This window comes from Danio rerio, chromosome 14 (genome assembly GCF_049306965.1).
Source record: "Danio rerio strain Tuebingen ecotype United States chromosome 14, GRCz12tu, whole genome shotgun sequence".
Classification (NCBI taxonomy): domain Eukaryota; kingdom Metazoa; phylum Chordata; class Actinopteri; order Cypriniformes; family Danionidae; genus Danio; species Danio rerio.
The window spans coordinates 29,443,394-29,468,568 of NC_133189.1; the positions used below are offsets into that span (position 1 = coordinate 29,443,394).

The window sequence follows — 25,175 nt, forward strand, 5'->3', positions numbered from 1 at the left end:
ATATACGTACGCTAACAAAGCAATAATAAAACAACTTGATTGAAATTAATTCTGACTGATCAGTGTTATGTTCACCTCCACAGACTGGAATGCAGATTACATGTGGACTACATTTGCACATTTTTTAAATCTGCAGATTTTAAGTTTAACAAACACAGCGATATTTGTTGGTAATATCTATTTTTAAAGTAGACTAGTCATGTTCACATAAATAGTTTTTTTTCTTAATTGCTAAACTTCATCAACATTAAGAAAAGTAATAAATGTTTCCTGAGTATCAAATTAGCAAATTAGAACAATTTCTAAAGTTTTATGTGACAATGACGACTGGAGTAATGGACACTGAAACTAATTTATTTTCTTGTTATTTAAACTGCCACAATATGTCACTACTTCTATTTCTATATTTAATCCTGATCAAACAAACACAGCCTTGGTGAGCATAAGAGACTTTCTGACTCCAAACTTTTGAACAGCACTGTACTTGAATACATAATGATAAATTGCAATGTAAATATTAGTATTGGGTAGGGATTCTAGAATTCTTACCCCAAGTGCATACAATAATTGTACTAGCCAACAAGTAATGAAAGAAAACGCAGAAGAGAAAGAGAGGGAAATATGTTATAATTAGGGAAATCTGTTCCACTGTAAGAAAAGAAAGTGCTATTCTTTGGGGTGTTGTAAATGATGCAGTTTTGTAGGTTTATTAGCTGAGAAATAGTAAGGTTATTGCAATAAATTTTTTGAAGAACCTGGCAAAAAACAATTCAAAGATAAGCAAGGCAAATTAAGTTGAGGATAACAGTGAAAAGGAAAGCCATTACGGTATTTTTCTTTTTTTTGTGCACTCAAAAAACTGACTACTGCTGCTTGTTTAAACTACCTGTTTAAAATGAGCTGAAACAACACCATTCATGTCATTTTTTTGGCCAATTTATTTCTTTTATGTTCAATTGTAAACTATTAACTTAAGCGTTTTGTGTTAGGACAACATTAGGGGTTGCGTTGGTCCAACTATCTGGTTAGGGGATTTCTATAGCTCCCAGCATGCTTTTCGTGGGATTGAAGTAAAAAAAGGTAAATGATCACAATAAAAGTAATCTTAGGTGTTTAAAGTTAAAAAGACTTGTTTCAGTTTATTATTCACCTTAGTTTGAAGATCTACATGTAATGCTTTGAGTTTTAAGATGCAGAATTGCCTATGCTTTGGGTGTTGGCAGCTTAATTAGTAAAATGCAGTTTGCTGCTTTGATCAGTCAGGCAATAATTGTCCTAAAATGAGTTCTGAGATAAACGGCATATGTAACTTATGAAATATGCATAAACATGGCTCTTTTAGTTCATTTAGGATAACTTTTAACAAAACTAATAGATTTCGAAATGTAAGACACTTTTCCTTACCTTATCATGTTGGACCAACTCAACTGCACTTAATTGTTCAAATAGTTTTTTTAGTTGGTGCCAAACAAATTTATTTCCTCAAAATTTAGTTCATACAATTTTTACAAAATATATTTTATATTTCATTTCAAATAAACCAATTTTCTAAATCTATATTAGGCTGAAGAAAATACATTTGCAAGCTTACAGTAAATATGTATGTAGATCCAAATATACATTATTTATTCATATAGATTACATACATTTATATATATTACTTAAAATGTATTTATATAATATATAATAATAATAATAATAATAGTAAAATATATGCATCTTATATATACAATAATAAAAGTTTTTGGTTGGTTGATGTGAAAATACAAATTTTATTATGTTACATGGGAATGTATTTCCCCAAATGAATGTACTGTATATATTGTATCTTCACACACACACACACACATATATATATATATATATATATATATATATATATATATATATATATATATATATATATATATATATATATATATATATATATATRTGTGTGTGTGTGTGTRTATATATATATATATATATATATATATATATATATATATATATATATATATATTAGGGATGTAACGGTATCAGAATTTCATGGTACGGTAATACCTCGGTATGAATGTCACGGTACGGTATTTATTGAATCATTTACAGGAAAAAACAAAACTTATGAAAATACTCCAAAAAAGTGCCAAAAGTGTCAATGACATACAAATTAGCCATCTATCTGTAAGCTTTGAAACAGGAACTTCAATTTTAATAACAAAAAATTATTAAACCATGTAAAAAAAAATAAAGTTTCAATTTAGTATTGTTGAAAACTCATCACATTCAGCATTTAATCACACTCAGCCCATCTACCCAGATGAGAGCTCTGCTAGTCGGACTTCTCATCAAGCATCTCCCGCTGGATCTAATCTCACTATATTTATTAAACGGGATATTTCATTTATCTTGTTGTCTTTATCTAACGACATATTCCCTGACTTTGGGCATTGGAATCTATTACTTGTTCTCAGGTAACGTGTTTTGGCTGAGCGCAAAGATAAGTTAATAGCCCCTTTCACACAGTGATACCGGTAAATATCTGGAAAATTTCCGGAACGACTTTACCGGTATATTCAAAAAAGCGCTGTTCACACAGGCGAGGACGTTACGGAAATTTTCCGGAAAAGAGCATTCACACATCCATTCCAAAATACCGGTAAATTCTGACATCATTCACCACAAATGAGCTTTAAACGGCTGCGCTTGTGTTTGTAAACATTTGACTAAATTACAAACTCTGTGGATGATCAATATTGTAAACAACTTTCGCAGGATCACTTTCGCATGTCGAAATGTTCATAATATGTGCGTGTTCAGGCGCTCACAGGCTGTTCATGGGCACACGCAAAGCTTGAAGGTAAACAAACAACGGCTTATCATAAGCATCTCATCGATGATTATTTACACAGTTGGCATTAAGAAGAACATATAAACGTGATCTGACTAACTTCTACCAGCTAAATGTGTCTGTAAAAATATTCAAAGGCTTTTATTCTCACAAACCGCGCGGACGTGAATGCGTCTGACTGTTGTGATTGGCTAAAGCGGACGTTTCACGTCAGCACGTTCTAGACGTGCACGCGCTTATTACGGGAATCTTCTTTCTGCATTCACACAGCGCAGCATTCCGGCAAATTGCCGGTAATCTTACAACTTCTCTTTCCGGAAAATAGCCAGAACGAATTTACCGGTATTTTCAAAAAGGACCTGTTCACACATACAACCTTTCCGGAAAATTGCCGGCAATTTTCCGGAAAGGTCCGTATGTGTGAAAGGGGCTAATGATTAATGTAACCACGTACATTCTGTATATTGACTGATCGCCTTTATTTCCTATAATGTATAAACTTATTGTATGTTATACTTTTAAAATGGCCATTATCGATTCTTAAAACTGATACTCAGCAAAAGAGAGGCTGTGTTTCGTATTTTCACTGAAATTGAAAGGAGGCAGTTGTTATCGGCTCCGTTTTGTTATAAATGTCCACACAGTGAAGATGACGCTCATCTTTTGCAGCACGGCGCCTCAACATTTCTGCTGTCTAAGTTGCTAATATTAAAATGAAAATAGGCAGTTCCTTAAATCATGTTTACATTTTATTGTTGAGAAAGTGAAACAACGAAGCCAGGGTGATGTGAATGAAGTTATAAAGTACACTGTTCCCTTTGAAGATTTACCCGTGTCCTCGGTATAGTCTGCTTTTCCATATCAAACTGAGAAGAAGAGACTGCAGCCTTGATCAAACTTGCGAAGTCTGAACTTACACGGAGAAGATGCAGGACTGAACTGTGCGTGTAAAGCAGGTCGCACACCAGAAGCGACGCTCGGCGGCGCGCCGCGCAGCGCCACGCAGCGCCATGTATTTTAGAATTCTAATCATAGGTTTCTATCAGGATACACACACCGGCGCCGCAAGTCGGCGGCGCCCGGCGACGGCTCAGGACGCAGTTCATTTTTCAGCCGCGCCACAGAGCGCCATCTGATTAGTTTCATGTTAAATATCATTCGAATGTGCGCGTCTGGTGTGCGATACTTTAATCTGTCATGTACGCGCCGTGTCGCGGCGCCGAGCGGCGCTTCTGGTGTGCGACCTGCTTTAGAGTTTTCCAGCTCTTTTCATCCCCGCTTCTAGCAGCACACTCCATTTCCGCATTACTGGATCTGTAGCAACAACAGACCGCAAGGGATGATGGTCAAGCATGGGCTGATGGCAATTGTAGTTTTCGTTACCTCCCGTTCGCTTCATTCACCTGAGCAAATTTTCTCAGAAGACCTATAGTTTTACCGAGTCATGCGACTTCGGTAATATCGAAAAAAATTAATATTGCGGTATGACGGTATTTACAATACCGTAACATCCCTAATATATATATATATATATATATATATATATATATATATATATATATATATATGTGTGTGTATATATATATATATATATATATATATATATATATATATATATATATATATATATATATATATATATTTATATTTATATATATATAATTTATATATAATGTCACAGTACGTATATAAATATGTATATTCACAGCATAATATTTTTCATTCTAGAAAAAGTCTGTCTCATTTAGTTTATTTTGGCTAGAATAAAAGCAGTTTTTAATATTTTTAAAAAAACATTTTAGGGTCAAAATTATTAAGCCATTTAAGCTACATATTTTTTCGATAGTCAACACAACAAACCATCATTATACAATTAAATTTTTTAAATTGCTCTTTAAGTTGAATACTAGTGTCTTGAAAAATATCTAGTAAAATATTGGTTCCTGTCATCATGGCAAAGATAAAATAAATCAGCTATAATAATTAGTTATTAAAACTAATATATTTAGAAATGTGTTAAAAATATATATTCTCTTCATTAAACAGAAACATTGGAAAAATTAAAAGCGGGGACAATAATTTAAGGGAGCTAACAATTCTGCACTCAACTGGGGCAACTCTAAAAAAACACTTTCATGAAAACAAGTATATGAGGTCAAGGTTGGATCTTATTTCTATATACACATAGAATTTGGTGCTTCCAACATGAGAAGAACTTCACCCTAAAGTTGATCCCTTTTTAAGCAAAGTAAACACCTTTCAATGAATAAGAACTCCAAAACACATGAGCTGCCAGCTAGACAGATTGCCACAGCTCTTACGTGCCATGTAAACATAGCTCTTTTCCTGGTTTTGAGTAGGTGACACTTAAAATACACAGTATATGCTTCCTTGTTTGTTGGCTTCATAATAGGCTCATAACATAAATTACTCAAACACAGATGCTCGCAGTGGACCCAGGAATGATTGCATGAGTCACTGAGCTGCCTCTCATAAAGGTTACGGATCAACATTCGCTCTCCAAGCTAGTGATAAGGATGACATTTCTATGTGTGTGTGTGGTAAAGCAAACAGTGTTGACATGGAGACATATAATGAAATTCTAAGTCCTGTCTTTCAAAAAGTCTGCTATCAATATACACAAGTGCAAATCAACTGTGCAGAAAACTTTAAGAACACATAATAAAAAGTGGGCACGCTAAGTTAGGTTATCATATTTGCCACTGTAATGGAGGCTATGGCGTATGATTAAAAAGATACAAGATAAATGTTGTATAAATACACTCATTTAGCTGCTCATTAAATCCTGTAACAATATTAAGTTAATTAAGCAGTGTAAAAAACTTCACTTAGTTCTTTATTTTTTTGTCATATATTATGTTATTTCTCTGTTATTTCATTGTTATTTTTTTGATAGTAAAAAACTGCATAACAAAATAACGTGCAAAAGAAGTACTAAAAGATCTGTAGTCCTCCTCAGTTTTGGGGAAAGTTACTTTTGAAAGTAGTGCATTACAATATTGAGTAACTGACCCAAAAAAGTAACTAATTGCATTACTTAGTTACCTTTTATGGAAAGTAATGCATTAAATTGAGTTACCTTTGCATTACATTTTCTTACCAGGCTAAGGTTTGATCTCTTTCAGAACTTGCAGGTGTGTGTTTTCCTCTGAATATTGCAACTATCTATATGACCTTGTAAGAAATGAGTCTGCCTCAACCCAACTTCCACTCTAGATGGTAAATTGATGCTCATTTCCCAAAAGGGCTGACTTATGAGGGAAAAGAGAAGTCAACAGTTTGTTGTCCCTGCATTGTTTGAGGTGACTACATCTCGACCAAATGGCAACAACTGATCCTTCGCCAAGCCACACCCCAAAACAGTCACCCACCAATCGGGGTTTAGCAACTGTAGCTACGCACATGGGCTCTGTCAAGCTTAGGGAAACAGGCAAAATCGTTGTGCATGTGGATTGTGCAAATTTGACACCCGGTATCCTAAATGTTTGGACCCCGTGGTGGAATTTGTTTTCAAAACTAACAACCCAAGAAGAGAAATGCCAGTTTGGATCAAGCTCTCTGAGAGGCGCTAAAGGAGCAGAGTTAAGTTGGTTTTGTTTAGATATTCTTGACACATTTAGTGATAGACTGACAGCAATAACTCAGACACCTCTTACCCTAAAAAGATCTAAACTGTAGCTGCGTCCAAAATCGCATACATATGCACTATTCCACGGCATTTTGAAGTATAAATAAATAAAATCGTAAAATAAATAAATCACGTAGCGGAAGGGACAGAGCTATCGGGCGCACATGTTGGATAACTTTATTTATTTTGGATGGTAAAAGCAAAATTCTCCAACAAGAGTGATTATAGCGCCTCCCGATGGGGAATGCGGTTATACTCACGGCAGGTATTATTTGATAGTTTGGTTATTTATTTTACTGATTTGGCAACCGTCAAACGTCATCAGGGAAACGGTTTAAATTTCTGCTTAGTAAAAAAAAAACATTAGTGTTCCATTTGGGATGACACTGCATACATATACCATGATGTTGAGTGTGTAAGTGCATAAGTACATAGTGCATGAGTGCATACTGTATAGTGTGCCATTTGAGACGCAGCTTGTGTTTCCTACAAAAACACAAAGCAGGTTATGTTTCAAAGCTGTCTTTTTCTCTTTTTTCCGCTCGATATTATGAGCACTGCTCCATTTAAGCCTTCGCCATAGTAACATTAGTCATACTAATAGCGAACAGGTCATGAGTTATTGATCCGGAAAATACGAATCTGCGAATCTGTTGCTAACTTTACTGAACTTCATATTTCCAGCTGTTTCAAGCTACGAATATTTGAAATTACAAATCAACAGAACAAAACAGAGATGTGATCACAAATTGAGCACTTGCAATCAATCTACTTTACCAGCAGCTGTTTTTCAGTAATTTATAAAGAGCGCACAAACATACTGACAGTTATAGGCAACTTACTGTACATTGTTATGAGTCAATGATGCTAATAATCAGCACAAATCCATCAGTTTCCCCTTTGTGGCTGCTCATTCTATGAATGAATTATGTAAAAGCTCTGTCCATGCGTGTTTTCTCGTCGGTTAGTAACGCTATTTTTTATTGCACAACAATTAATCTATCAGGCTTTTTGGCTAAAAATCGAGAAATCACGGTTTAATTAGTTACCTCTCCTGCTGTGCACGAATTGAGCTGTTGAATGGTTAGCGTATGAGGCGGCTAGGCTAAGCTAGCTTCAATTTTGATTGAATTATTCTCTAATCAGTTGCCTATTATGTCGTGAATATACTCCTGTAATATATACTGCAGTCCTTTTTTGTCTGGGTTTATCGGATACCTCACCTGTTCACCAAAAATGATTAATTATATCCCTGGCAATGTCTGACACCGGCACATACACAATGAAAAAGACGTGCCAGGCACAAAAGCTTGACAGGTGTAGCAACAGTAACTAAGGAGGGCGGGGCTTAGCGAAGGGTCAATTGTAGAATGGGGATAGGTGTGGTTTACAGAGAATCGCATCAATGGTGTTGAAACTGCATTAACATAGAGAGCTGGGTCAACAGCCAAAGTGCAACTTCATTAACATCCAAAGGCAAGTCTAAAGGCAACATCTAAAACCAATAAAGCCTAAGAATACTTGAACATGAAATAATTTATATTAAGGCAAAAACAGATTTTAAACCTTTAAAATGTTTAATAACAAAACCAACAGTCGATAAAAAAACACCCCAAATCGAAATAAATCTTTAAGCTTTATACATTGAATCAATTTCTTCATGTGGCCTTAACAAATCTGTAAACCATTTCCAAAAGAAAAAAAAATACTATATTACAAAACATAGTAACATCTACAGGAAAAAACAGTAACTATATATTTTTAGTTTAGTCTAATTATTTTTTCTATCTGAGACAAGAACATGAACTGATGTTATCTATAGCTGAATGTGGGATGCGGGAGTAGTGCTTTGCATCCAGTTTTATTTTTGATGTTATGTTTCATGCAGTTGTCAGGAATTTTACTTACGTCTGATACATTTAATTAATACTATGCTAAATTTAATAACAATCCACTTCATTTCTTCGACAAGTTCAAAAAAACAAGAACCTATAGCAAAAATATAAGTCTCCGGCCTGCCATTGCTTCTGTTTCTAACTGTCTGTAGTGATGACGGGTGATTCGCGAATGTATTGTTTTAACCGGATCTTTTAAGAAAACCAGTCGAAACAGTTCCTTAAATTGAAGTGAGTTGTCATGAAATGGTTTGCATTTACAGTAAGTACTAGTATACCGCATACCCACTTTGACTCAAAATAAACCAAAATCCTGAGTTATTCAATTACTAGAACAGTACACTCACTTATCTGCTGTGAAAAAATAGAGACCTGATGATGATGAGTGCAAGCCGACTGTCTGTTCACTCGCAGAACGCTCTCCCATTGAGTGTGTGATTTAACTTAAGGTAATTTTTAATCCGCAATATATTTTGTAAAAGCCAATTAAGAAAGGTAAAAAGTAACTTTTTTAAAAAAGTAACTCGAGTAATAATAATTATTCTTAAAAGTAATGCGTTATACTCGTTACTTTGGAAAAGTAATATTATTACATAATGTGCATTACTTATAACACGCAACCCCCAACATGGGTCCTCCTTACTATAGACATGCATTACCTTATTATTTTGTATATTATTTTTTAAATACAATGGTTAAACAGTTGAATGAATACCGAAAAAGCATCATGATTGTGGTTAGCACTGTCACCTCACAGCAAAAACGTCACTGGTTCAAGTCCTGGCTGCACCAGTTAGCATTTCTGTGTGGAGTTTGCATGTTTTCCCCGTTTTCACGTGGGTTTGCTCCACAGTCCAAAGACATGCGCTATAAGTGAATTAAATACCCTAAACTGGCAGTAGTGTATGACTGTGAATGAGTGTGCATGGATATTTCCCAGTACTGAAAGGGTACTGAGAGACATCAGCAGTACCTACTGCACCACTACGTCACCCATGTGAACAAAATATTTTCCAACATCATCATTAATTAATATTAATTTAAAGAAAGCACCAACCTAATTGCTTTAATAATTCAATAGAAAATCCATAGAACTACCTAGCGAGAAGATACTATGTCTCGTAGTTATTCAAAATTTTTTGCTAGCACAAGTGTTCTGACAGCACCAATCAGAGTAAAACTGACTAAAATGACAGATACAGTTTCCTTCCGACTGGGCTTTTTGTTTGATTTGTCTGTCAGTCCTCGTTTGATTTTGAGGAAGTTTATTTTCAAAGAGAAAAGCACTTGAGGCGTGCAGCTTGCCTGTGTTCGAACACTGGTAAGAGCTGACATATGTGTAATGTTGTTTCAATCTGAATTTTGTTGAAGAAAACATCCTGTCCCCGCAGTGCGACGGTGTTGAACGATCACTCAAGCAAAATAACATATGCTTATCATCAGAATCCAGAGCCAAGGGCGGGAAAACACTTCATCGAATGCAAAACGCATACTGTACGATGGCTTGAAGATAAGCCCATCTGCGCCGACTCTCTGTGATTTGTACATGTAGATTTTAGATCTCTACTCATAATCAGCTTACTCCAAGAACATTAACTATAACAGTAATTATAAGGTTGGAAATTGTTGTCTAATTTTATAAGAATAGCGAAGCTTATGACACAACCAAATGAAAATAAAACTAAAAACAGTATTGTTGATTTTGTTGAACAATTTCCCTTCATAAAGTCCATGTGTCAAACCTCAATATTAATGCTAAAAATTTACAAGTAAAACAGGCAGTTTTATAAGGGTTGGTTACTAGAATCCTAAATTTAAATTATGAGGCATGAGTTTGAGCTGGCATCATCGTCATGGCCATAAAATGCGTGTCCATCATTGCAGACAGGATTCACCTGCACAGGCATGCATGTAATCTGTCTCTCACTGAAACTCATTAATCATTGCAGCTTAAGCGCAGCTAACTCATAAACCTGCTGTTGGTTTTACAAGAGCTACCCTGGTGTTGTAGCCACTATGTGTGATCAAGTTTACACAGGGCAAAGCTTCTTAAAACTAAAGCACATGAGAAATTCAACACACATAGCAATGTGGCATTAGCAGAATGCTAAGCTAACAACATAATTACAGTGGCATTTTGGAGCAGCTGTCGTCTGTATTTGATGCTGTCTAGGTAGGACGAGCACTAAGTTGTACTGTAATCTACAAGGATACAAGCTTGTTTAGTGAACAGCTTTGTTGTTTTTAAAGCACATATGTCTTGATTTGTCATCTAAATAGGGTGTCAGGGTGAAGATTCTTTCAGGAACAAAATGGGTTTTAAACAGAATGTCAATGAAATGCACTGACTGTTTCATGGAGATGTGCCCTAAGAGACAACCGAAAGATGGAAATCTCCAGCCAGCAGACTGCGATGAGGCTTGTGTGTAATATGTAGGTTTCGCGCCTCCCCAGACCTCATTTCAGATACAGCTCGATGCCCTCATCTCTCACAAACCACTAATGTGCTGAGTGCATAATGTGTTTATGGGTCAATGACAAATAAGGGTGTCCGGGACATTTAGAAGGTGAAATTTAGAGATCTGTGTAAAATGTGTGTATTAAGATAGGAGGAATAACATTTTCATTTTGTGCTAGATGTATTCATAAAACGTTTTTTTTTTTATTTTTATAATCATTTTGAAATATTACTTCAACTGCTTCTGCTGATAATATATACAGTACTTATATAAAACATTCATTCATATATTCATGGCTTAGTCTCTTTATTCAACCTATCCAGCATATGTTTTACACAGCGGATGCCCTCCCAGCTGCAACCCAGTACTGGGTAATATCCAAACACACTCATTCACACACATACACTATGGTCAATTTAGTTTTTTTAATTCACCTATAGTGCATGTCTTTGGACTTCTTGGTAAAACCGGAGCATCCTGAGGAAAACCAACAGCAACACAGGGAGAACATGCAAAATCCCCACAGAAATGTCAACTTGAACAGCTGGAACTGAAACCAGCGATCTTCTTTCTGTGTGACGACAGTGCTAACCATTGAGCCACCATGTTGCCATTATATAAAACAGTAAAACAATAAGAAGAGTAAAAACTATTAAGTATTATTTACATGATTTAATGTGAATTGATTTTAATATTGATTATTTATAAATATAATAATAATCATGTTTAATATTTAATTATTGAAAATAATATAAATTACTCTTGTAATTCAAGCTGAACATATATTTTTATAAATTTAAATGGCAGCATATTTTAAACTGGCTGTTATCTGACAGCTTGGTAGACTCGTGGTTCCAAAGTATCTAATCATTTCATTTAATATCCATTAAGTGATAATAATTGTGGAAGAAAAACTAATTTTTACCAAACTTGGATGCTTATAAAATAGTGTTTATATCTAAAAAATTGTTTTTTGGGGGCCTTAGCATGAGATATATGATGTGTTTTTGTCAATTTCCTTGTCTTGTGTGGAAAAGTACAGCAGGTTCGTAATGTAACCTTGAATAACTGGAATAATTGGGAAAATGCTCTTCCTAGTCACACTCTACAGCGACATGTGCTTCTGTATGACTGTCTGACAATCTTGCAAGAGAATAAAATCATCTTTTAATATTATTGGACATGTTTGTCTCTTATTCAGTGATGCAATTTTAAAATTGCCATAACAATAACAGTGACAGACAAGACTCTGCATTGATTCCGTGGGCCAGCCTGTACACCCACCAGTGACCTAATCACATCTGCAGGTTCTCCACAATGGATGTCCAGCGTTCTCCAGCGCCTAGACTGCAGTTTGGCCAGAGGAGAAATGGTCATGCCCAACTGATCCTGGTTTCTCTCTAGGTTTTTTCCCTTCACTTTCATCAATTGGTGAAGTTTGTTCCTCGCCAGTGTTGCCCCTGGCTTGCTTGGTTTGGCACTTGTGGAGCTGTGCATCGATGGATTTGCTCTTCAGTGTTTGGACTTTCAGCAGTGAAATTTAAACCACACTGAACTGAACTAAACTGAACTCTGAAAACTGGACTGACACAGTTTAAATTTACAAGAACTTCTATGTAAAGCCGCTTTGACACAATTTACGTTGTAAAAGTGCTATAGAAATAAACATGAATTGAATTGAATAATAATTAAAAAAAATAGTCATACCAAACTAAATATGCCAAGGAATTTTAAACTCTTAAAATTATTCATGTAACTTTAATAAGAAAGAATAAAATACAGTTCTTAAAATCAATCTAATTTTTAAATACATTTCTGAATAATCCAGACAAAAACAAAATGAGCGTCACATTACTGACTCATTTATAATAGCACTCCGAGTTTTTTGAGAGCTGATTTTTATGCAGTCTTTCAGACATGATTGGGCTTCCTCATTAAGCCAACAATAACCTTCACATATAAATCTTAATAGGGGTGATTTATAGCCCGCTGTAGGAGCCAGAGAGTTCAGCCCAACACAAACAGTCCCTTTCAGAGCAGCAGACATTACATTTACCTCACAAAATCCATGCATCGTGAGCCTTCAGGTGTGTGTGTGTTTGTGTGTGTGTGTGCTGTCGCCCTGAGAGAGTCATATTTAAAGAACAATTAAGAATCCACTAGATCAAATATAGTGCTGATGTTAGATCAGGACCCAGGAGCGTTTCCAAGCATTCATGACTCTGCATGTTTTTGAAATCAATTGCTAGGTCAGTGAATATTTCTGCTTTGAATGTGCTTCATCAGGTATACAGCGGCGGTAAATAACACAGCAGGGGGAAAAGTTTTTTTGAAAAGTTCACAACACAGTGTGTGTGAAGTGAGCTGCACTGGGTGAGAAATGAACATTGTCAGTACTTCGTTTCTGACAATGATGAATTTGAATTCACAAAGTAAACTGCAGATATTATTCCAGAGAGCTCGCAGGAAAGGCATTAACCCGATAAGGAGCAGTGAACTGTGGCATCATGTGATCATTAATGTCATTAATCATGACTGACCTACATTAATACTGATTATAAAAGTAATACAGCTGATGCCCATTATTAAAGGCAAATTAACCAACGCACATGCAGGCATACACACACACATAGACATACACTCATATTCAAAAGGGAATTGACATGAAATGTATCGGATGTTTTAGAATTTTTATAATTCATTTATTCATTTTCTTTTTGCCATAGTCCCTTTGAACCGCCAACTTATCTAGCAAATGTTTTACACAGCGGATGCCCTTCCAGCTGCAACCCATCTCTGGGAAACACTGTCAGTGTTTTCAAACTATTATTTTTGACTTACCAAAGTCACATCTGTCACATTCATAACAAAGAGATGTCACATCCTAACAAAATTTTTTTCCTCATAAATGTAAAAATATAAAATAAATTAAATCAATCATTTTTGTTCTATAAAGAGCAACTCTTATCCTGTTGATTATTATTATTTTTTACAGTAGGTTGTGCAGTTTAATTCACAGAATTTCTACAAAGTATGATGTATACTGCAAACTCGCATGCTTTCTTGGTCACATCCAAAACGCATGTTTATTTTCTTTATTTCAGAGTCAGCTGTCTTATCTCGGAGTGCTGTCACGGTACTTTGTTGCCACATTTGAAAGTCACGTGGCATCGGCACAGCCTCAATCTGGACAATTTTTTTTACAGGCATGCACCATTTTAAGATTTCGATCTGTCTGCGCATCGCTGCATGAAGTCGAGCTCACCTGTTGACTGGTCCAGTAAGAACTTTTAACCCGTAATAAGTTGTGAGGCAACAATGTTGATCAACTGGGCCCCCGTGCCGACTAATTTATAAATAGATGAGGGGCAGGAGGAGTAGGGGTGGGGGGATTCTTCAAGTTGAAGATACTGAGGTAAGAAACTTATTTATAATGAGTTAGGAATCATCTGATTGGGGAATTGTGTTAGCTAATGCTAATAAATAAGGTCAAGAATCTTGGTGTTACTCTGAAGTATAAAATAAAATAAGAAATATCTATAATCGGCTTTCAGTAACTATGCTGAAACGTATTATCAGCTTCCAGAAATGATCAGATGTGCTCCAACATTAGTCACATTCAAATCAAGACAGAAAACAAATCTGTTTAGCTGTAGCCTTTACTGAATGAGCACCATGCTACGCCCGACAGATCGCATCTTTTATAACCTGTTTTTAACACATTTTAATTAGTTTTTATCTGTTTTTATTCATTTTTATTATTTTCTTATACTTGCCTCTTTTATTCCCGTTTATGTAAAGCACTTTGAATTGCCACTGTGTAGGAAATGTGCTGTATAAATAAACTTGCCTTGCCTTGCCTAATGTGGGACCAGCTGTGGACAATCATAAGCACGTGATTCTCTCGAAATTCATTTATTAATTTTCTTTTCAGCTTAGTCTCTTTATTAATCTGGGGTCGCCACAGCGGAATGAACTTTCAACTTATCCAGCAAGCGATTTACGCAGTGGATGCCCTTCCAGCTGCAACCCATCCATGGGAAATATCCAAATGCACTCATTCACACTCATACACTACGGACAATTTAGCCAACCCAATTCACCTGTACCGCATGTTTTTGGACTGTGGGGGAAACCGGAGCACCCGAAGGAAACCCACGCGAACGCAGGAAGAACATGCAAAATCCACACAGAAACGTCAACTGACCCAGCCGAGGATCGAACCAGCGACCTTCTTGCTGTGAGGCTACAGCATTACCTACTGCACTACTGTGTCACCCCTTCTCTCGAAATTAGTTCATAAATAAACTTCACTTAGAACTGCATTCAGTAATATTATTTTGTCTCTTAAGAGGAGATTTCCTTTCGGTATTACTTGTTTAAATGCAATTTTGAATAAATAAATTAATCAAGGCAACTCAAAAACAGCATTACACAACTATCCCTGGCAGAGCTGATCTTTATTAGCAATCATTTCTTGGCAAGACCTGAATCCAGGCACGACACTGCTAAATCAGCCAATCATTTAGACAGAACCCAGAGGAGTCTTCAAAACCCAGATGAGTTTAACATCTCCATGTTGAACTGCGAGTAAATGACTAAATAATTAAGACGGAAGACAGCAGGCCTGTGTTTAGATCCGTGTCTTCTGTGTTAATCTGCCTGGACCCCCCAGCTCATTTGCCTGTCCCCCGAGCTCCAGCCTCCAGCGTCTCCGGCAGAGACGCGGCGGTCCAAAGCAGCTGCCCCCTGAAATCCCAGCATACTTCACTCCAATGTTTATCAGCCAGATTAACATGTTGACAGCCCCACCATTTGGAAACAGTTCCACAATTTATGTCCTGGGCAGGTTTCCAAAGGGCTGTGAAAAACAAAGAGCGACAGGACGCACTGAAGGGGTTTTACGGTCATTTGCACAGCCCGTTTTCAGTGGGACATGTTTAGACAACAACTTCTGTGGCGGAGAGGCCTTTGAAGATTTTCAAACATCTGCGGGTGAACAGCCCGCATCTCTGATCCTGTGTGTTTGTACACTGTGGCGGTTTCGAGGGCTGTATTAACATCTCTATATTTTAATGCTGACTGTGAGCAGATTGTGCTTAATTCTATTTTGAAGCCTTTATTGGTTAAGTTTGTAAATATATCACAGCATCTATCACATGGCATCTTTTAATTGTTAATTGTTAAGATGACTTTATGATTTTTCTGCTCAATTTCAATAGACTGAGAGTAAGAATAAAAGCTGTTACGTTGACATTTTGAAGTAGACGAGAAATCACTAACATCCTGTTTGCATTGTTTAGAGCTGATGAAGCAACTGAAACAGCTGCTTTTTTTGTGATGAATTTAATGAAATAGTAAGCCCTGTTAAAGCCCTCTTACACCGACTACGTTTGCATGGATATCAGTATTCAAATTGTTTACGTTAATCTAAAAAAGGCAAAGATATGATCAATCAGTTTATATGAATTGCTTTCAGAATCTTCCTTACATGTTAAAGTACAAAGATCGATTAACATCATTGCAACACCATGCTATTCAATGTGTCCTCCGGAGTTTCAAGTAATTTCGGGTGTTTCATTTTTAATTTGTCAACTTCAACTGCAGTTTGGCAGTTTGGCTTTCATTCAGCACCATTTCATTCATGCCCCCATGACAAACTCTGAGGTATTGGATGCAAGTAGGAAGTAAGGACTGGAGGGAGAGTATAATTTTATTGGAATTTGATAATGCATGCCGAATTGAAAGAAAACTTCAGCATTTCCTGGACAGCATAAAAGTGTATTGAGTGATGATGATGTGATTTGCAACAAGTCTCCAGGAGTTCACTGTGTGTGTGTGCATTTGAAGATCAGTTAATATGTCTGTAGTGCACTTCAATGATGTAACTAAAGTAGGAATACTCCACATGTCTTAATTAGAATTTTGTTTAATCAGATTAAGACTTTACTCAAATAAATATCATCAAAACCTCTGTTTACATGGTCAACTCTTAATCAGAGTATTGTCTTAATCGTAATAAAATTGAAATAGTCCATGTAAACGTACTAACTGAGTGTGATTATATTCATGTGATGATGCTGCTGAATTAAGTATACATCCGTACTGTAGATATACAAAAATTTTTTTAATGAAAGACAAAAATAGCCTAAATATGAGCTCAATATTCTACAATGTGGATATTTTGTTTACCTGAATACTTATCTATGCCTGAACCTCATATGCTGACCCAAAAAGTATGCAATAAGTAAATCAGTGGCTATATTTTAAGTTATTAGGCTAAATTTAAAAAGGCTACAAAATTACTTTTTATTATTTAATACAAAAAATAAATAGTTTTTGCAAAGCATTTTTGGTATTGGAATTTCTGAATTTTCAGTTTCAGCCCAGAATTTTTATTTTGGTGCATCCATAACAATAAGAGATTCCTTTAGGGTTCATTCACACTATCATGATATGGATTGTGTGAATTAGGATAATAATTAGGAAATTTAGGATACAAAATTAGGATAATAATTATAAACTATAATTATAAACCAAAAGAATCACAGTAACAATAATAATAATGTAAATATTAACAATAATGTAATTATATTCTCTGTAACTCTGCAATGAAATGTAATTGTTACACGCACTGCTACTGTAGCTCAAAAGGGTAAAACTGGTGGCGTTATTGCACAGAAAGCTGTTTTGAAAACTATTGTTTAAATAAACAATGTCACAAATCTGAGACAACAGTGTTTGTTATCTTTGGTGTCTGAAAAATGAAGAGACACATAGGTAAGAAAAATAAGAAGATCAAGATGAATGCTGTAGCAGGGAGGCAGCTAAAAAATGCATTGCTGTGGTCACCGCAACCTCAGGTGCAGGCATGAATTTGCCTGAGGTGATCAATCATTTTGTGTCACTTCATTGTGTCATGTTCAGTTTGAAAGGGCCTTAATTCATACTCAAAATTCTGCTTTACATTGATATTGAGGATACATTTACACAAAAACATACTTAAAAATACTACAATGTTTGTACATACTACAAACATACTACAAATGTTAACGTTACTGCACACTGATGAGATAATCTATTCATACAGATCTGTGAAAACGGTTACAATTTTGTATTATGCATGCTGGGTCAGCAGGTGGTGGTGACCCGGTCCCAGAAAGAAACACTTCAGATTTGCACATATACTGTAAAGATCTGTAACTGTGTCAACTAAATGTGCAATACTATACAAACTGTCACACAGTTATTGTACACCTTAACCTTACAATTCTGTTTAACAGTAAAAAAGAAACATTAAAAATGCTGGTCAAATACATAACTTGTTTAACTGTATGTTTCTTTAATATATACAATGATTAAGCGTAGGCGAAGCAGTGGCGCAGTAGGTAGCGTGTTCGCGTGGGTTTCCTCCGCGTGATCCAGTTTCCCCCACAGTCTAAAGACATGCAGTGCAGGTGAATTGGGTAGGCTAAATTGTCTGTAGTGTATGAGTGTGTGTGTGAATGTGAGTGGATGTTTCCCAGAGATGGGTTGTGGCTGGAAGAGCATCCGCTGCGTAAAAACTTGCTGGATAAGTTGGCGGTTCATTCCGCTGTGGTGACCCTGGATTAATAAAGGGACTAAACCGACAAGAAAATGAATGAATGAATGAATCATTAAGCGTAGATTGATTTTCCAAAATTCCCTGCATGACTTTTGATGTTTTCTTTGCTAATATTACTGTTTTGTAGTCCCCTCAACCCACATCAGTTATGTACATTAGAGTTTTATGTTACATCTAATGTTAATAAATTATATTTGCTAGTGCATTACTTTAATTTTTGCCTGTTGCCATGAAAGTGTTTATTTGTTGTGTGAATGACACTGCGAATCTTCTATATATTGATATTTTATTTTGCTTGTGGGAAAAGTAGTTTGATATGAGCACTGGTTCATTATATGACTCTTATCACCACCTGCTTATGCTTGGGTTTTTGTCTGTTTAACAAAGGATGCTATGTGTAAATGTCAGTACTTCAAACCATTGCTGTATTAACATTATACATTAATGAAATACAGTCGTTTACCATTAAAATCTAAAACTTCTTTTACAGTTTGTGCTATATTTTATCTGCCATCTTTACCGTACAATTAACTGGATGGTTAAGCATTCACTATGTAGTTTCTATAATATTGCAAACTTCCCATGTTGACTATTGTTGTCCTTCCAGTATGAGTTAAAGCGATAGTTCACCCACAAATCCTAAACTTGCTTAACCTTAGGTGGTTCCAGAAAAAAATACTTAGGTTAACATTCTTCAGTATAGTCTTTTGTGCTCATCAGAAAAAAAGATACTCAAACAGGTTTGAAGCAAGTGAAGGATAAGTGATTGATGACAGAAATTTCAGCTTTGGATGAACTACAACTTTAATTTAACATCTTATTTTGGGGCCATTTTGCCTGTAATAAAAGCAGATTATTAATAATTCTGAATATAAGGAATTATTTACTTCAAGCCCTCTTTAAAAATTAGACAGCACTAATAGGAGTTATTAACATTGACTTTTTATTAATATTGACTTGCATAATAATCATGCACACACTGTAATGACTGCTGGCTGACATAGTGAAAAGAATTTCTAAAAGTGACAAAACAAAGTGTTCATTGTATCAATCATAGCTCATTGTGCATTACTGAAACTGTTTTTCTCAATAGTGCTGTTATTGTTTAGGTGTGAAATGTTTAGGAGAGAAAATACTTCTAGATGCTGAGAATGCAGAAAACGGCAAGTAGAAAAAAAATGGCAGTCAAATGTGGCATGAGGGCTGTGACATGTAAAAGACAGTGACATGCCAGTCTGTAATTGCTGTCCCAATAAGACCCAGACTGTTGACAGCCCAGTGCGTCTCATTCCCATGAATCATTTGGTCTGTGTGGTCAGGGAGAGACCTAAAGCAAAATGGACGTTGGACACTGTCAAAGCAAATTATTCTGACCATGTGGCAGATAAGAGAAACATCAAATGACTTTTCTGGACATACGTATTGTGTGGGTGAATGCCACAAATGTTCAGAACACATTCCACCTCAAAATCTAAAGCATCTTTTTTGATAATTTTTTTTTTTTACTGCCACATCTATATCAAAAGTCTTTATGTTATATTTGCTTTTATTTTCTATTGCATCACCTCTATTTCACAATAGTTTGGATTCTATTATTATTATTATTATTATTATTATTATTATTATTATTATTTTGTTACTGCAGTTACTTTTTCAAGTTCATGAGTGCCTGTGTAAAGCATATGCATATCATCCTGTATATGACTCTGTATGCAAAAAATTACATTTGAATTAGAAAGTTTAAATTTCACTACATTTTTTAATGTATCTTTTTTTTTTAAGTAATTCAATTCTCACTGAATCACGGCATTATTTACATTATTATTATCATTATCAAATCATTTTAATCCAACAAAAACAAAAGTCCAAATTTAAGTTCAGGGCAATAAATAATCTAATAATTTAAAGGAAAATTGAATAAACTTAATTGGCCACAGAATATAAGTGTGTGTGAGAGAATTAGAGTATATGGGTGTTTTCCAGTGCTGGGTTGCAGCTGGAAGGGTATCCGCTACGTAAAACATATGTCAGATAAGTTTGCGGTTCATTCCACTGTTGACTACTGATGAATAAAGGGACTAAGCCAAGGGAAAATGAATGGATTAAAGTCATTGTCAAAAAATGGTCAAAATGTTATGATGCATTTATAATGTCACAGAATATTTCTGTCTCTTTTTTTTACTCTCTGCACCTTAAAGTATGCTGAAACAAAATCTTAACTCTTTTCCTTATTATTTCAAAATAATTATAAAAATTTAAGAATAATAACAATTCAAAATGTCCATTCAGATTTTAGATTGATTTCTTTGAAAAAGTTTCATGAAGTTGTAAAGTTTTGCCACTACAGGTAATAAAATAAAGGACTTAATTTCTAAATCTTTTATAAATATCATGCATTCAACCCATACATTATAATCATATTTAAAAAACCTAAACATACTAACAATTGGCACATTACGTAGAATAAGCTTATGCTTATGCAACAAAAATTATCTAGCAAATCACCTTAATTTACATCAAAACTATGCTAAAGAAAGTCTTGAAAGACCTTTTTTTGTGACGATGAAACAATTTCCTTGACACTTTTCAGTTTCGAGTAGACTTACATCTGCTGACCAAATTCCATTTAGACTTGGAATCAATTTTCATTACGTCCGGGAATAACTTTTCCATTTCACTCGTCCTTTTTAAGATGCAAAAGCTAAATGATAGATTAACAAATGCATTATGGCTTGCTCACCACGCCAAAGTGTACTGTGAGGTAGTGGTCAAACACAAAGACACTGTCTGAATAGAGGCAATCCATTGGTGTCCCCATGGAAACAAAAACCACACATCTCTTTGGAGAAAGTGATTTTAAAGACCTGAAACATATGATTAGAAACAGTAGAAACAGCTCCACGGTATTCACAGTGTGCTCATTATTACCAGCGCTGCAAGAAACTGACAGAACTGTAATGAAGAGGCAAAACCGAATTGGCTTAAAATGAAACCTTGGACCAGCAGATCTTGATTTTTTTTTTTCTTTAAAATAAAAACCCTGACAAAACTCATAGAAGGTCTGAAAAATGACCTCTCAGTTTCATTATTTACAAGACTGACATTGTTTTATAGAAATATAAACCCTCAGCAGTGTGCAACATATTAATGCAGACCAGAGCAGCCCCGTGAGTTGCTGACATCAGAATATTTTTATTTGGCCTCTATGAAAGTTTTCCTTCTTTTCCCAGCAGGCCGACCAGTAAATGTCAACCAACAAACCATGCATAAAAGCACTCTTATTTAAAAACAAAATGCCAGGCTTGATGTATAAATTATTGAAAAAATAAATCATTCATTTATTATTGATAGCAGCTTTGCTTTTGCTTTCTTTTCACTGCCAAACACTGACTTAGTAAGTGCCGCATTATAAAAATCCATAATAGCTGATCACTGTGAGTGTCTAAAAACACTTGAATGACTGTGGGCATCACATTTTATCCAGAATTTTTCTGGTAGATTGAAATTCTTGTGACAAAAAAAAAAAACAAAAAATTGCAACTCCACAGCAGGATTAATGTAGTTAATTAAAGTTGAGCTTGTTTTGTATGTTTACAATAATATGTGCTTTTGACAGGCAACACGGTGGTGCAGTGGGTAGAACAATCACCTCACAGCAAGAAAGTTGCTGGTACCAGCCCTTACTGGGTCAGTTGGCGTTTCTGTGTGGAGTTTGCATGTTCTCCCTGTGTTTGCGTGGGTTTCCTCCAGGTGCTCCGGTTTCCCCCACAAGTATAAAGACGCTATATATAATGTGCTATAGGTAAATTGGGTGAGCTAAATTGTCCATAGTGTATGTGTGTGAATGAGTGTGTTTGGGCTTTGGCGCGTTTTGCGCTCACACTACAAACGTACCGTGCCAAAGCCCAAGTGAACCGCGCTCAGGCCCACCTCCTTCAACCGGGCCAGGGCCGGCCAAGTGAACAGCGCACTCACACTTCTCAAACGATCCGGGAAACGGGCCTGGGCACGGTACGGATGGCATAGTGTGAGTAGGCCCTAAGAGTTAGAAATGCAGTTCTTAAAAGCACATTACTGGCTTTAGAAACACTATGGCACTTTTATTTATTTATTTATTTATTTTTGTATACATGCCTGCCGGGTATTTGAAGTTGAGGAGCTATTTGTTTTTATATTCTATTTGTTTTAGATTTATTGTTGCACTAAAGTCCAAAAGTGACAAATTTATGTTATTTATTATTTGATTGTTCAAGCTTGCTCACAGAAGTGCTCTGTTTGTTAATAGAGTTGTTAAATGTTAAAATAAGTTTCCTAAATTTCTTTAGGTATTCTAGAAGTATTGCATTGGGTTTTGGTATCAGTAGATACGCAAAATCAAATGATTCGGACCCGAGGGCAAAAAACCTGATTAAGACATTCCTAAAAAAATGTCCTGATGTAAAAAAAAAAATAGAAAACTAACAATAACTTTACTGTTACCCTGATGAAGGCAAGTGTTTGCCGAAATGCGTAGGCACAGTTTAAAGGAATAGCCATGTCAATAAAGGCTTTTTAATATTTTTCCCACATTTTTCAAATGCCTTGGACAGATTTTTGCTGTTTATTCTGATAAATCCCTTCCCTAAAGAGGACTGACACGTTATTTAAGCTACCTCTGAGCACTTGTTGTTCGATTTTGGATTTCTAACAATAACTTAATTCAATACATTTGTCAAAAGTAAGTACAATGATGATTTCTTACAACAGAAAAATCCTACATTTTGGCACACTAAATAGAGTTAGATTTTTTCACGAACTGCTTAAAATGTTTCCCTTTAATGTGTAAATGCCCCTAAATAATAAAACAAAACTAAACTAGCTACATTTTTTGGTTTATTTTTTATGAGAAAAAAAGTAGTACAAGGGTTTTCATGACATGGGTCGGTATAAGATTCTGATGGTATGATAACCTATAAAAATATCACGCTTTCATGGTTTTACAGTATTGTAATTATTGCTTTAAAATGTTTTCTTTTTTTTTTTTTTTTTTAGAGAAACATTTTTAGAGAAAAGTATTTCGGAGCAGGTAACATGTCAAGCTAAATAATTCAAGTGAATCACTGAATGAATCATTCTGCCTTATTTAGTTTCAAAAACAAAGATTTCTTTACAATTTAAAGTGGCATCTTTGGATATCTTTTCTGCTAGAGATACTGTTGTCCAAAAAAACTTAAAACAAAAAGTAAAAAAAAAAAAAAAAAAACGTATATTTACCGTAGGAATGTTATAGCAGAACAATTTGGCGGTTTTAAATCTTGACTTTTACAAACCGCGGTATACCTTGAAAACAGTTATCATCCCATGCCTAAACACAGATGCTCATTAAATCCAATATTTTGATACAACTAACATTCCCACTTTTTACTAAAGACATAAAATATTTTTTTGTTGACATATTAATGGAGCCAAGAATTGTAATTAACCTAAAACTTGACCTTAAAAACAACAACTAAAAAAAAAAAATATTGAAATTTAAATGAAATCAAACAAACAATAATAAATATCTAATTATAAATGAAAACAGCTGTAACGCAGTGATGCTAATAACTTCTGTGGAGCGCCGCAAGCAATATACTGTAGCCTTATGTAAGGCTTTACATATTACTTGGGGTGAAAAATGCATGTGATCATGCACAGTCTGCCATAAAAAAGATCTTTATCTTTGAGAAATATATTTGAAATGAAAAATGCCCAGTTACTTCCCTCCTGAACAACACATCATATTAATGTCTTTTACGGCATATACGCCCTTCACTCAGCATACAGTACATCTTTCTTCCACGTCGGTATGCATTAATAACAACAGCCACATCCTTGCATTCTAGATTTCCCTTGAGGGCTTTGACCAGCTGGCTTAAATCTTTAATCTTTGCTGTATCAAAAATAACATGCAAAGTTGTGGTTACGGCCTGAGGGACTTTGCCTCTATAGACGATAACAGCAGAGAGCATCTTGTCCTCTGATCTGCACATCTCCTTCATCAGTGATGCCAAAAAGCACCACTATGTAACTAACATTGTAACCACACCACATGTAACTTACACTGTAACCTACAGGAGAGTCTACACTCTCAGAAATAAAGGTACGCAAGCTGTCACTGCGGTGGTACCTTTTCAAAAGGACTAACATTGTCTCTGTGAAAAACTGAAAATGTCAAAGAAAGTGATTTAGAAGAACGCAGTCCATGGAAACTACGATGTTCATTTGTGCATCTTAAAACGGCACATTTATAATTGACATCTATGGCAAGTACAGCATCAAATGTTCAATGGCGGATGGCTGCTACTCACTCAGAGCTGTCTGTACTAAGTACGGCTGCACAATATTGAAAAAACTGACATTGCAATCATTTTTTTTTGTGATAGATATTGCAATATGGGGGTGGCATGGTGGTGGAGTCGGTAGTGCTCTCACCTCACATAAAGACAGTCGCTGGTTCGAGCCTCAGCTGGGTTGGTTGTGATTTCGGTTTGGTGTTTGCATGTTCTCCCCGTGTTCGCGTGGGTTTCCTCCGGGTGCTCCGGTTTCCACCTCGGTCCAAAGACATGCGCTATAGGTAAATTGGGTAAGCTAAATTGTCCATAGTGTATGGGTGTGAATGAGAGTGTATGGGTGTTTCCCAGTGATAAGTTGTAACTGGAAGGGCATCCACTGCATAAAAAACATATGCTGGAAAAGCTGGTATTTGAGTCCGCTG

The 25,175-nt window shown here is 35.5% G+C and overlaps 1 protein-coding gene across 3 annotated transcripts in view; it reads right to left on the minus strand.

Moving 5' to 3' along the window:
- htr4 (5-hydroxytryptamine receptor 4) overlaps nt 1-25,175 on the minus strand; it is a 179,550-nt gene that overhangs the window by 40,600 nt on the left and 113,775 nt on the right. The window contains exon 7 of one of the 3 annotated variants that reach the window (XR_012389762.1): nt 23,469-23,604. The exons of the other annotated variants lie outside the window; for them this stretch is intronic. The gene's annotated coding sequence lies outside the window, so the exon portion shown is untranslated. Of the gene's footprint in view, nt 1-23,468; nt 23,605-25,175 lie in introns of those variants that run through there. 3 annotated transcript variants of the gene reach the window in all.